The 12785-nt window shown below is 35.4% G+C and overlaps 1 protein-coding gene across 41 annotated transcripts in view; it reads left to right on the top strand.

Annotated features, from left to right (window-relative positions):
• The window catches only part of Ptprd (protein tyrosine phosphatase receptor type D), a 2013525-nt gene that overhangs the window by 1358107 nt on the left and 642633 nt on the right, over positions 1 to 12785 (top strand). For 40 of the 41 annotated variants that reach the window (XM_070033182.1, XM_070033181.1, XM_070033197.1 and 37 more), the window contains one exon: positions 433 to 471. The exons of the other annotated variant lie outside the window; for it this stretch is intronic. The gene's annotated coding sequence lies outside the window, so the exon portion shown is untranslated. The remainder of the gene's footprint in view (positions 1 to 432; positions 472 to 12785) is intronic. 41 annotated transcript variants of the gene reach the window in all.

Below are 12785 nucleotides of genomic sequence, written 5' to 3' on the forward strand. Positions count from 1 at the left end.
TAATTACTACTAAGGAAGCTTTTGGGCTTTACCAAAAACTAAACAAGAGGTCACAATGTAAAGGACTTTCTTTTTATAAGAATTTTAAATAAATTTTCTAATACAATTACTATTTAATAATAAGATCATTTTATGTTATCTAGGTAATATTGAATGCACCTTTCAGTATGATTACACTGAATATTTTAAGCTAATTTTCCTTTGCCCAGAATAACTGTAGCATGTTTTATTTCTTATTGCTTTAAAGAGAAAATTTTAAATTGCTCTTTACAACAATGAGTATGAAGGAAAATGCCAAAATATAGCAAATTTTACTTGGTGAAGTCTGACATTTTCAACTAACTCAGTAATGCAAACAGGCATCACATGAATGAACGGTATTTTAATAGCATCATTTTCACATTTTAATTGTTATCACATTTCTTTGTTTAGGGAGACGTCTGGTGAACACTCTTGTGATCTAAAGAACAAGTAAGATTTTAAACATGCTGAGATTTTTGCCTAACTTTCAAGTTTCCTTTCTTCATTGCATTGCTCTAGTTCTTTATTACTTGAGATTGTAGCTTCCTTTGAAAAGTGTTAATAATTAGGAGAATGAAGTTGAAGAATGAAATAACATAATAATTTAAGATTATTTGGAATCTCAAAGCTAGATAAAATATCTGAATACAAATGGCAGATATAAAGGCATGGTTTACAGATGGAGTGAATTTTAAATTCTAGGTGATGGATTGTACTTCTATTGTCAAGGATGAGGGCAAATCTATAGAGGGAACATTTACATATCTATAAGATATTCCTTGCAATAATTGTCTTATTCTGACCTCCCCTTTTGCAGTCCAGTAGAATGCTGGATGTTTGATTTGCTTTCCCAAACTCTCCTCCATGGGGAAGCATGATTTTTATTAGCTTTGGATAGAGTGAAGACTTTGGGATCCAACCAATATTGGAATGAGATGTGTTGAAGTGCTTAACGGAAAGCTTTTGTTACACAAGTGGGAAAAAGAAAAGATACTTGTCAAAGGAAGGTGGTCAAAGCAAATAGGGAAAGAATTTGAAATTGATAAGAAAGAAGAAGAAGTGAAGTGAATCACCACAAAAATAAAGGAAGCAAACAAATACAGAAACCATATAGTATATATTTTTGGTCTACGTTTATAATAAAAAGTAGGTAGAAGTCAGAAACTGAAAGGAAGTGGTGACAACATGAATAGAGGAAAGTAGAAAGAACTGAGCTGTAAAAAATAGTGGAAGGAGACAGTTCCATTTTTATTTTGGTTATTTAGCCTATTTGAAATTTAAGTGCATTGAAACTAAAATATGAACAGTTTAAAAATAGAAGTCATGAATATTTTTTATCTATTTCATTGAAGAAGAAAAATTTCTAGACATGGTGTAATTATTTGATGTTTGTGAGAATCCTACTTTATGCTCAATTTAAGCCATGTTTAGATGAAGAAAATGTTTCTTGATTTTATTCATTTCTTACTAGTGTTCTAAATTTGTGGCTGTACTCATGAAATCACTTGACTTGTAAGAAAAAAAGTTAAAATCATGCATTTGGGCAGGTGAAATAAGTCATTAAAATGTAGTTCTGATTCACAAAAAGCATATGTTAAAGCATTCAAATTTATAGTGGGAACAGTTCAAATTACTGTGGTATTCAGGAACACAAAGCCCTGGAATTATCTCGTAGTTATCGTCTAATTGCTATTTGCTAAAGGAAGGTTAACTGTAGTGCTGATCTTGATTACAATCTATGGATTTACCAAGAAAGCTGTAGAACTGAGTTTTCTATCCCAAAGCATAAGCCATAAAGATTTCAGCAAGGTAAACTGCATTTTACTGGCATAAAGATACAAAGAAGTAAAACTTCATATATTGCAGTGTTATGAAAGCAGAGCTCTAATTTTATCTTCTTGTTATTCGTTGTTCTTGGTGATTATACCCTATTAATCACTTACCATCTAAACAAAAGGACTCATTACTAGTTGGTGGTGTATATTTGGTAAATTTTTTGTTTATGTAAAACTTGTTCACTATTTTATAGCCATTATTGTTCAGAACCAGAGTAGAGTTCAAGAGGTAAACAGTGAAAAGCACCCATTGACCACTACTTCCATATTTGCCATGATGTTTTCATATTTAAAATGAGGACTGTCTTACCTACTCACAGGAGTATTATGGCATTGGAACAACTGTAAATCCAAAAGTATTTGGCCAAATTATGAAGAGTTGTAACTCGGGAAGATTGGGTTTTAGATCCTTAAAATCTCCTGTCCAAAGTCCTAAGGGCCATGCAAATGACTTCGCAAGAATTGTTGCATTTCTACTTGTGATTCAACTTTACCATTTCAAAGAGTTATTTTGGGGGTAGATTAACCCATCATTTAAAAAGCTTTAGTCATCACCTTCATGGCTCTATATCTGGAATGCAGGAAAATATCTCTCAGCCTCATAAAAATCTCCCATCTGCTGCTGGTCCTTATGTTGATCTAATGGTTATAAAACGAGGACCTTCTCCCCCATTTTACCAGTACTTAGTTTTGTGGATTTATTTACTTAATCTTATATAATCCTCAAATGAATCCTTTGAGAAATAGCCAATGGTCCCCATTTTTCAGATGGGTCTCAGAAAAGCTTAGTGGTGTAACTAAGCTGTCAGAAAGAGAAAAGAAGGTAGTATTGGATCACAAAAATCTTTCCTCAGCTGATGGACATCACAAATGTACCAATTTAGTTTCCTTTGAGAAATGTTTTCAATCCATTATCACAGTAATATTATCCATACTGGTGTGAAAAATGTTTAATGGATGAAACAAATATGTAAGTGAGAGCATATTAGTGCTGCTTCTAGTGAGAATGAGGACTTTCTGAGACAGATGCAATGAGACATCTCAGGTCTTAGACAAGTCCTTTGCAAAATCATTAGTAAGCAATTGAAAGAAAATACTCAACTCTTTCTTATTTGGCTAATTAACAAAAGAAAGAAGCTCTAGTTCCTATGTTTGTTCTTCTATCTATTGTCATTTTTCTTCTCCATAATCAAGAAAACAGGCCTTTTCTAGGTGTCCCTACTTTTCTGTTGATGGTGTACTTTCTGCTTTATGTGAGTTGATCTACATATAACTGCTGATGCCAGAAAAGACATAATTATTATATTTAAATGTATGTTGAACAGATCTCTTCAAATTTTAATAAGGGAGGAGAGAGGGAGAGAGGAAGTGAGGATTAAAAAAGGAAGGAAGGAAGGAAACAAGGAAGGAAGGAAGAAAAACTTGCTTGAAAAAATTATTACGTGATTGATTAACATTACAAATATTTATATCTAACTTCATTAATAATGCTTTTTATTCTTTATTTAGACAAATTGATACTAAATTTTAGGTTGAATAACATTTAATAAATAACCCCCTTTGAACACCTTCATTTACACATACAGAGCTATATACACAAATTATCCCCCATATATGTGTGTGCATATATATATATATATATAAAACAATGTACCTTTTAAATAAAAAATACACTTTTAATATGAAGTAATGTTGAAAACTGACTGTGGGAAAGAGTTGAAGTCTTTCAACCATAAATGTTATTACCAGTAAAGGAAATATTCTACACCCATCTAAATACTATATTTTTTGTACTCATCATTTTGTTTCAAAAAGAATGACTTGAATGTGTTTAGAAGTATGCTTTTCTTGTACTGTATTATATTCTCCTTTCTTCCATTGTCCCCAGAATAAATATGCTGCCTGATGATAGCAAAGCTAACTTGATTGCTCTATATCTCTACTGGTAGTGAACTATGAGGTGATCTTTTTAGTGCCCAAATGAAATATGTATATTACTATTACTTTGAGTCTTATACACAAAAGAACATAAACTGTGTATCATTGGCATGCTTCCACCTAGATTGTGAGAAGCATCATCTTGGGATCATGAGGGAGTTTTATTTAAATATATTAAAACAGTTCATGAAACTCAAGTCATATGTGCTCCAGAAAGCAATGATACACAGATGTTCATTGTCTAACGCTACTCCATTATTTTCAAATATTGTTATTGCCCTTCTGTGAGCTTTAGATAGAATTTATAGTTCGTTTATCTATAACAGATTACTGATTATGAGATTGAGAAGTGTCAAAGGGTAAAAGTGCATCTGCCAAGAGCTCAAGAGTAAGGGAACACTCCGGATGCTTTCTATTCATGGAACAGGTTAGAACACAGGATCTCCCTAATGCAAGATTAATTTCATATAGAAAAACCAGCTGTCACATTGACACTTTCATTGTGGTTATTTAGTGAAGGGGGAAAAAAACCTGTCCAACTAGCTAGACTCCAATAACATAACCAGTGTTGACAAATGGCAACCTTAACCACAACTGGGAAGAACATACATAGTAGTATCGTGGTCAAGCGCTTCTAACATTTAAGTTAGGTTTCATAAGGTTCCTAACTCAGGGCAGAGTTACTCTACTGTCTATGCCTGGTGAACAGGCAGTAGTACTAAGTAGTAGTAAGACTTGACTTTCCTATACACTCTCAGAGCTACATGTATTAAGTCTTGGGGGAAACAATCTTGGAATCTAAAAGGGCTATTTCATAACTATGAACATTGCTTATAATGCAGGAGAAATAGAAAAGAAGTCTTTTGCTTCTGCCCTTTAGGGAAGAAAAATATTCATTATTCATTAAATGTAGACGTTTATCAAGGCTGACATTAAGCAAAGATTCCTCCATCTTTGAAGACATTTCTTAGGCCTAACTTGTGAGTGATGGCTCCTTTGCTATCCTCTATGATCAATGACAGGAACCAACAAGGTTAGCAGAGCACTAAGGGGCACTCTCGTGGCACAATTATTTTCCATTTCCAAGATTAATTCTAGTGCCACTGACCCCACATATTAATTACTGCCTCAGACACTCTTTACACCACCTCAGAGTTTAGCCATTTTTTTGTTACTTTGTTGTAGACCCCTGGAGCCTTAGCTAACAGCAACAAAACTACAAGAACTGACAAGAGTTTGCAAATGTCATTGTCAGACTTTAAAGATAAACAATGTCTTGTGCTATGAACATCCTTTACTTTATCTCCCTTCGTTCCGCCTCTGTTAATATAAACTGCTGAGTTTATATTTCATTCAACAAAAAAGATCAGATACTCAGAACTTCAATGAAAACGTCTTCTAAGACAGTACCAAGTCTCTCATACAGATTTATATAATACACAGATTTCTGGGGATGTAGGCCCGTGAGTTGTGAACACAGGGGCAAATCACAGGTTTTAGCATTGCTGAGTTGTTGTTTTTTGTGTGTGAAGTTTTACTTCTAGCCAATATTCCAGGAAATAATGGACAGAGAATGGCAGTACTTGCCCTGGTAAGAAGACTAGCAAAAGTGTACATATGTGACATTAAATGTGATAATGCGTCACAAAAAATTCAGTATGATTCTATAAATCTCTTAATTTGTGCTGTTATCCATTGAAAGTAGAATTATTAGGCCCTGTAAATAGTTCCCCATGTCTTCACGTGAAAAGAAATATATGGATATATATATATAAATATATTTAATATTCTAGCTACAAGCATTAGAAATTACCTACTATAACATTTTTTTTTAATTTCATGACTTTATTTCTCCTGTAGTCTTCCTAGATACTATGAATAGTGCTACTTCCCTTGTGGCACTCAGTTTGTAACTGTGTATGTTGGGCAAATGTGTCAGTTTTCTACTCAATGTAATAAATTAACAAAAATTCAAGAGCTTAACACCCAGGTACTTGTCTCTACTTCAAAAGTAGGTACAGGAGAAGCTTAGTTGGATACTCTGAAATAAAATCAGTGTTAGCCAGGGAGTCTTCATCTAGAGGCTTGTGAGGTAAGGAGTCTACTTCCAGGTTTGCTTGTTTGTTAAAAGTATTCACTTTTACTTACTGTAAGACAGAAGATTCTGGCTTCTTTTTTTTTCCCCAGTCTTGGAGCTACAACTCAGGGCCTGGGCACTATCCCTGAGCCTCTCTGACCTCAAGGCTAGCCCTCTACCATGAGCCACAGTGCCACTTCCAGCTTTTTCTGTTTATGTGTTTGTTACTAAGGAGTCGAGCCCAGGGCTTCATGCATGCTAGGCAAGCACTCTACCACAAAGCCACATTCCCAGCCAAATTCTGCCTTCTTATGGGCTTTTGGCCTAGAGGTCTTCTCATGTGCTCCAGAAACTTAATCCCCTCACAACATAACACCAAGCTTTTTCAGAGAGAGAGATAGAGAAGAAAATAGTGAGAAAGGAGAGCGGCAAACTGACAGAGACAGAGAAAGAGACAGAGACTCTATTACAAAGTAGCTGATAGCAAGACAGAGCCCAACTCAGTGGGACATAACTGTCAGACTGCCACCAAGAGGAGACCAAGAGAGCCACCTTGAAATTTCTTTTCCACAAGTATCATCATAAGAGTCGGTACTGGAGGAAGTTTTATGATCCCCACATGAAGCTAGAATTTAAAATTTCATTAGAAAAAAAATCTTAGTTTCATCTTACTAATGAAAACATAACAATAGTTGTGATATACCTGCAGGCCCTAGAATTGTCACTTCATTAGCTTTCTAAGTTCCACACCCACAGTGTTTGTAAGAGGTTGAATCTTCAGGGAATAGGAAAGTATTCTTAGCCACTCTGACAGTGATTAGCATGTAAACCTTGTTTCTTGCTGAGTGCATTCTGACTTGTAAGACTTTGAATAACACAGTTTGTTCTCAAATGTATACCAAATGTCTACTATTGTTTGGCCTGTAACAACCACAGAGGTGATTATATACTATGTAATTATATGCTATAGTTACTATGTATTTTGCCATCTATTTATCCATAGGTTTGTTTACTTAAATAACCACTTAATTCTATAATATTTAATCCAAAGGCCCCAGGCTTTCTAGACTTCTAGGAGGTAAGAAGAATAGATGAATTATAAACTCTTTCCAAAAAAGAGTATATTGACTGTGTTGCAAAGGGGAAGTCATATCAAGTGATCCCTGGAAAACTTCCACCTATATGTTTTCCTGGAGGCAGAGGTGACACTAAAACAGACACATATACTGTTTCTGGATACCCCTGTGTGCCCTGATTGCTGCTTTCTATTAAAAGAAGCAATCTCTAAGGTAACCAGGATGAACACTCCATGGAAGTTTATAACTAAGGCAATCTAAACTCTGAGTCTATTACATATGAACACAAAAGAGATTTTTCCATACCAAACTTTTAAAATAAGCATATATATTCATGTTAACTTTTATAGGAGATATCCTTTGTTTATCTCTCTTTTGCCAGAAACAATTTGTCAGTCCTCTGTGATATTCAACTTTCAATTGCTTTAATAAATACCTGAGACAACCAACCTAAAAAAAAGGTTCTTTGGCTTATTGTTTGGGAGGTTTCAGCTCATGGTAAATTTCCCCACTGTTTTGGCATCATGATAGCCAAGATGGAAAAAACATAAAAAGAGAAGAGAAAGAAGGAAGTGCAATGTCTATTAAGTGCACACTCTTTGGGACCATTTAAGTCCCATCTCTTCAGTGTTTCACCAGCGCCCAATAGCACCATTGAACCCCACCAATGCTTTTCCATAGTTATTCAAAGCATAGCAGCCCACCACTAGCCCAATTTTACTTTCAACAATGATTATATGATAGTCCAATGCATTTCCATCAGTCAGTCCTGTCAAGAAATTGCTGACTATTTATAGAGAGGAAGAGGGTTAAAAGCCAGTGAAGTATCCTGGATTAACTGGAAGTTATTTCCATAGCAAACAAGTAAACACACAACACTTCTTTTGTTTTACCTTTTTTTAATTTTTAAGTTGGTCATGGGATTTGAACTTGGTGCCTGGGCACTGTTCCTGAGATTTTTTTTCACTCAAGGCTAATGTTCTACCACTTTGAGCCACAGCACAGCTAGCATTTTTTTTCTATGATTGAATTGGAGAGAAGAGTCTCACAGACTTTCCTGTCCTAACTGGCTTTGAACTGCTATCCTCAGACCTCAGCCTTCTGAGTAGCTAGGATTGCAGGTGTGAGCCTCCAGTGCCCAGTTTTGTTTTACTTTCAATATTCTACTGGCACTTCTAATATTCTTCGAGCACCTCCCATTGTCTGAACCAAAATCTAAAAGCCACAAGGTAACCTATAAATATTGATGCAATCTATAAATATTCAGCTCACAGTGTATGGAGCAGAAGAAAGAAGAGAATGGATCAGGAGGGGCAAGCAGTAAAAATCCAATGGCATCTCAATTGTGCATTAGCGACTCTCAGTGTTAGGGATATTTTGTACCATTTTTACTGAAATTCTAACTCTTGTCCACAGTCTGAATTCTATTAGCTACCTATACTACCTTTTATATCCAAGGAATAAAGCTAAAGGGCACATTTTGAATTTTGTCACTTTCTAACATTGCTTATAAATTTGATCAGCAACTTCATTTATTCTGATTTTGTCATCTTTTTATAATCTTACTCCCAGGAAATATTCCTAACATCTTTAATTTTCTTTTAGTCATTCATACTAGTTAAAAGAAACAAAAACTTTTTTTATCCTACAAGACAAACCATGTTTAGGATATTTCTGTCACTTTAAGTATTCTCTAAATGGTCTATATAAGGAGAAAAAATTACCAAAGATGCCTCCAGACAGACCTGAAATTCCTAGAACTACTTTAAGAGAGCCACTCAAAATCTAGAAGGAATTTTTATAGTTTATTCTAAATTATTGCTTATTGTACAATTTTTTGCACTCTTTTTTTTGGGGGGGGGGTCCAGTTGTGGAGCCTGAACTCTGGGCCTGGGCGCTGTCCCTCAGCTCTTCAGCTCAAGGCTAGCACTCTACCACTTGAGCCACAGCGCCACTTTCAGTTTTTTTTCTTTTTGCTTATGTGGTGCTGAGGAATCGAACCCAGGGCCTCATGCATGCAAGGCAAGCACTCTACCACTGAGCCACCTTCCCATCCCCTTGCACTCTTTTTTTTAATGCTGTGCCCACATAGTGCTTATGTGGTCACAATATAAACAAAAAGGTTATATGCCAAGCTTTCTCCCCGAGAGTTTAAGCTCGAATGTTGTCCAATTCATTATTTTATCTCTTAAAACAGAAGATCTCAGTATTTAGGCTTACCAGGCCTTTATACAAAAGTAAAAGAAGAGCTGAGTCTAAGAACAGGATTTTGGATAGTTTATAAGCTGTTTGTAGATCACCAAATCCACAAATACCTATGTGCCCACCTCTCCCTTGCAATAAATAAAAGAAACAGAAGTTCAGAGAAATTCAACTGGAAGTTAATGATATCAAAACAAATAAGTGCCAGCATGAAGCTTTCAATTCAAACATCCTTGGCAAACATGAAACTTCTATATTTAGGGTATCACAACAAGGAATGAAAATTAAATGCGCTTCTTTAGAGGAACATAATCATACTTGAGAAAATACCCTTCTATACCTTTAGGTAGACTTTGGCATCTCAGTATCCAATCATCCTAACATAAAGGCTCCAAATTCAACACCTCCATCACTGAGATGGAGATGATGATGACTGAGACCATCTTACAGCACCACTTAGGTAGTTGAGGATGACCAGATGTAAAAGAAGCTGCTGCAATATGAAAGAGAACTAAACAAAAAAGTACAAATCAAAATATACAAGTTATGAAATTAGACATGGTATTGTTAAAAATTAGAACATTCAGATAAAGGCATAAAGCTCCAAGATATTGAAAATATTATAGAAACAAAAAAAGAATATAAAGGAATAAAAGACAGGGTAGAAAAATCTCATAGATAATTGAACAGAAAGGAAAAGTGATAACCAATATGGAAAAAAATTAAAGAATTTATCCAAGATATCCAACATCTAGAAAAAAAAATTCCAAAAAGGATGTCAGAAAGGAAGAAAGGAAGGAAGGAAGGAAAAAGAAAGAAAGAAAGAAAGAAAGAAAGAAAGAAAGAAAGAAAGAAAGAAAGAAAGAAAGAAAGAGAAAGAAAGAAAGAAAGAAAGAAGGAAAGAAGAAAGGAAGGAAGGAAGGAAGGAAGGAAGGAAGGAAGGAAGGAAGGAAGGAAAAATAAAGAGGAAGGAAGGGAGGGAGGGAGGGAGGGAGAGAGGAGGAAAGGAAGGAAGGAAAGAGAAAGAGAAAGAAAATTACAAAGAAATTTTCCCTATAATTTAAGGATATGATTCTTCAGATTAGGAGAATTCAATTACTGTTATGAATAGACTAGACATATACTGTGAATTATATATTGTGAAATTGGAACATAATAATATTTAAGCTTCTACACTCAAAGTGAATGGGTATCAAGGGAGCAGATTCTATAATTTAAGATGACAGATCCTATAATAAAAAGAGGATATACATTGACTTCTTGTCTGCATTTTCCCCTTCTCTTCATTCATTTATCCCTTTCCCATTGATCCCTCCCCACCCCTTTTGAGTACCCACTTCCTGGTGTTTTATTTTGCTCACTTTTGATTCTGATTTCCAAAGAATTATACTGCTTGAGATAGAAAGGAGTGGGTAAGGGAAGGATGAGTGAGAATGTTGAAAGGGTGACATGGATCAAGTTATATTGCGTGCATATTGTTTTCATAAACTGCTTTGTTAAATGCCAATTCCTTTGTATAACTACTTGTACAAACTAACTACTAGTTACTACTAGTATGATTAACTACTTAGTTAACAATAAAATTTTAATACAGAATAAAAGGAAGAAAAACTATGGCATCCTAATGTTTGAATGGCATAGAATACTCATATGCTAGAAGATAGGAAACCTAATTTCTAGATAAGAAAATATTTCCCATATAGAATGCTACATCCATCCAGACTAGAATGAGGTATAGATATGATACAGGCAATTTCCGATAGGCAAAGTAGCTTAAAAATCCTATCCATTCTAATCTTTCATGATAAAACTAGAATATACTTTTTTATTATTATTGTGAAAATACCGTACAGAGGGGTTACAATTACATGGGCAAGCTAATGAGTGCATTTCTTATCAAGCATTGTTGCCTCCTCCTTTGTTTCCCCTTTCCATCCCTCCCCCGCAACTCCCACCCCCAGGCCAAAGTTGTAAAGTTCGATCTTCAACATAATGTCTGTACTTCTCATTGTTACAATGGGTCCACCTGTATCCCTATTTAAACAATTTGTTCTTTCCCTTCCCCTCCACAAAGTATAGCAACATCAAATACAGTGAAAACAGGGGTTATACCATGGGGGAGGGACATACTTTTTTTTTTTTTTAACAATACTTGGAAGTAAACTACATAAAACATGGATCCAAGAAAAGGAAAATAGAAATGCTGGTAAAGGGTACATGAAACTTCCAAACCAACAAAGCATCAGTTACCAGGGTCAGTGGATGAGACCTTGAAGGTCTCTAAGAATGGAATTGATGGTAAGTTTGTAGTTGTTCTCAATGCTCAGAAAAAACTTTTTGAGTGATCTGTGTTAGAAATATTGGAACATTTTAGAATAACAAGAGGGTCAGGGCTGAGAAGGTGGCTCAGTGGTAGAGCGTTTGCCTTGCATGCATGAGGCCCTGGGTTCGATTCCTCAACACCACATAAGCAAAAAGAAAAAAGCCGGAAGTGGCGCTGTTGCTCAAGTGGTAGAGTGCTAGCCTTGAGCTGAAGAGCTGAGGGACAGCGCCCAGGCCCAGAGTTCAGGCCCCACGACCGGACACAAAAAAAAAAAAAAAAAAAAAAAAAAAAAGAGGGTCAAACCCCTGGGAAAAGTATATATGCATATACATATACTTGTGTATATGTATGCATATCTGCTATATATACTATATATTCTATATAAAACATAACTATATATTTATACACACACATATAGTTGGACATGGGGCTTGAACTCAAGGCTTGGCACTGTCCCTAAGCTCTTTTTCCTCAAGACTAACACTCTACCACTTTGAGCCACAACACTACTTCCAGTTTTCTAGTGGTTAATTGGAGATAAGTGTCTCTCCAATTTTCCTGCCCAAGCTGGCTTCAAACTATAACCTCAGATCACAGTCTCCTGAGTAGCTAGGATTACAAGTGTGAGCCACCAGTGCCCAACTCATGTATGAATTTTTAAATTAGTTCTAAACTTTTATTGAACATTAATTTGCATAGTACATTATTTTTATTTCAATTTTATGATTTCACTGAGGTGTAGAGAATGAGAGAATTTTTCCCTTTTGTTAATAGACAAAATACTAAATTTTACAAATAGTTACTTCCTTCTAAGCTAGCTATAGACCCTTGTAAAGGAAAAGAAAGTCATTTAATTTTGTTGTTTACCTTTACCTAATGGCACTAAATGTAAATATTACACACCAATCTTTAAAAAATCATTTCTCAGGCTGGGAAGGTGGCTCAGTGGTAGAGCCCTTGCCTTGCATGCATGAGGCCCTGGTTCAATTCCTCAGCACCACATAAGCAAAAAGATAAAAGCTGGAAGTGGCGCTGTGGCTCAAGTGGTAGAGCACTAGCCTTGAGCTGAAGAGCTGTGGGACAGTGCCCAGGCCCAGAGTTCAGGCTCCACGACCGGACCCCCCCAAAAAAACCATTTCTCTTCTTCTGATAGATAAGTATTACTTCATTAAACAGGGTTTTTCCCAGTGTATATTTTCCCATATATATATATATATATATTTTTTTTTTTTTTTTAAAGATCTACTGGAAAAATGTATGTGACTGATTTAAATTCCACTTATTTATATCCTTGGTTTCTTGCCATGCTAAAA

Source organism: Dipodomys merriami, unplaced genomic scaffold (genome assembly GCF_024711535.1).
Source record: "Dipodomys merriami isolate MVZ:Mamm:240054 unplaced genomic scaffold, mDipMer1.0.p SCAF_22, whole genome shotgun sequence".
Taxonomy (NCBI): Eukaryota; Metazoa; Chordata; class Mammalia; order Rodentia; family Heteromyidae; genus Dipodomys; species Dipodomys merriami.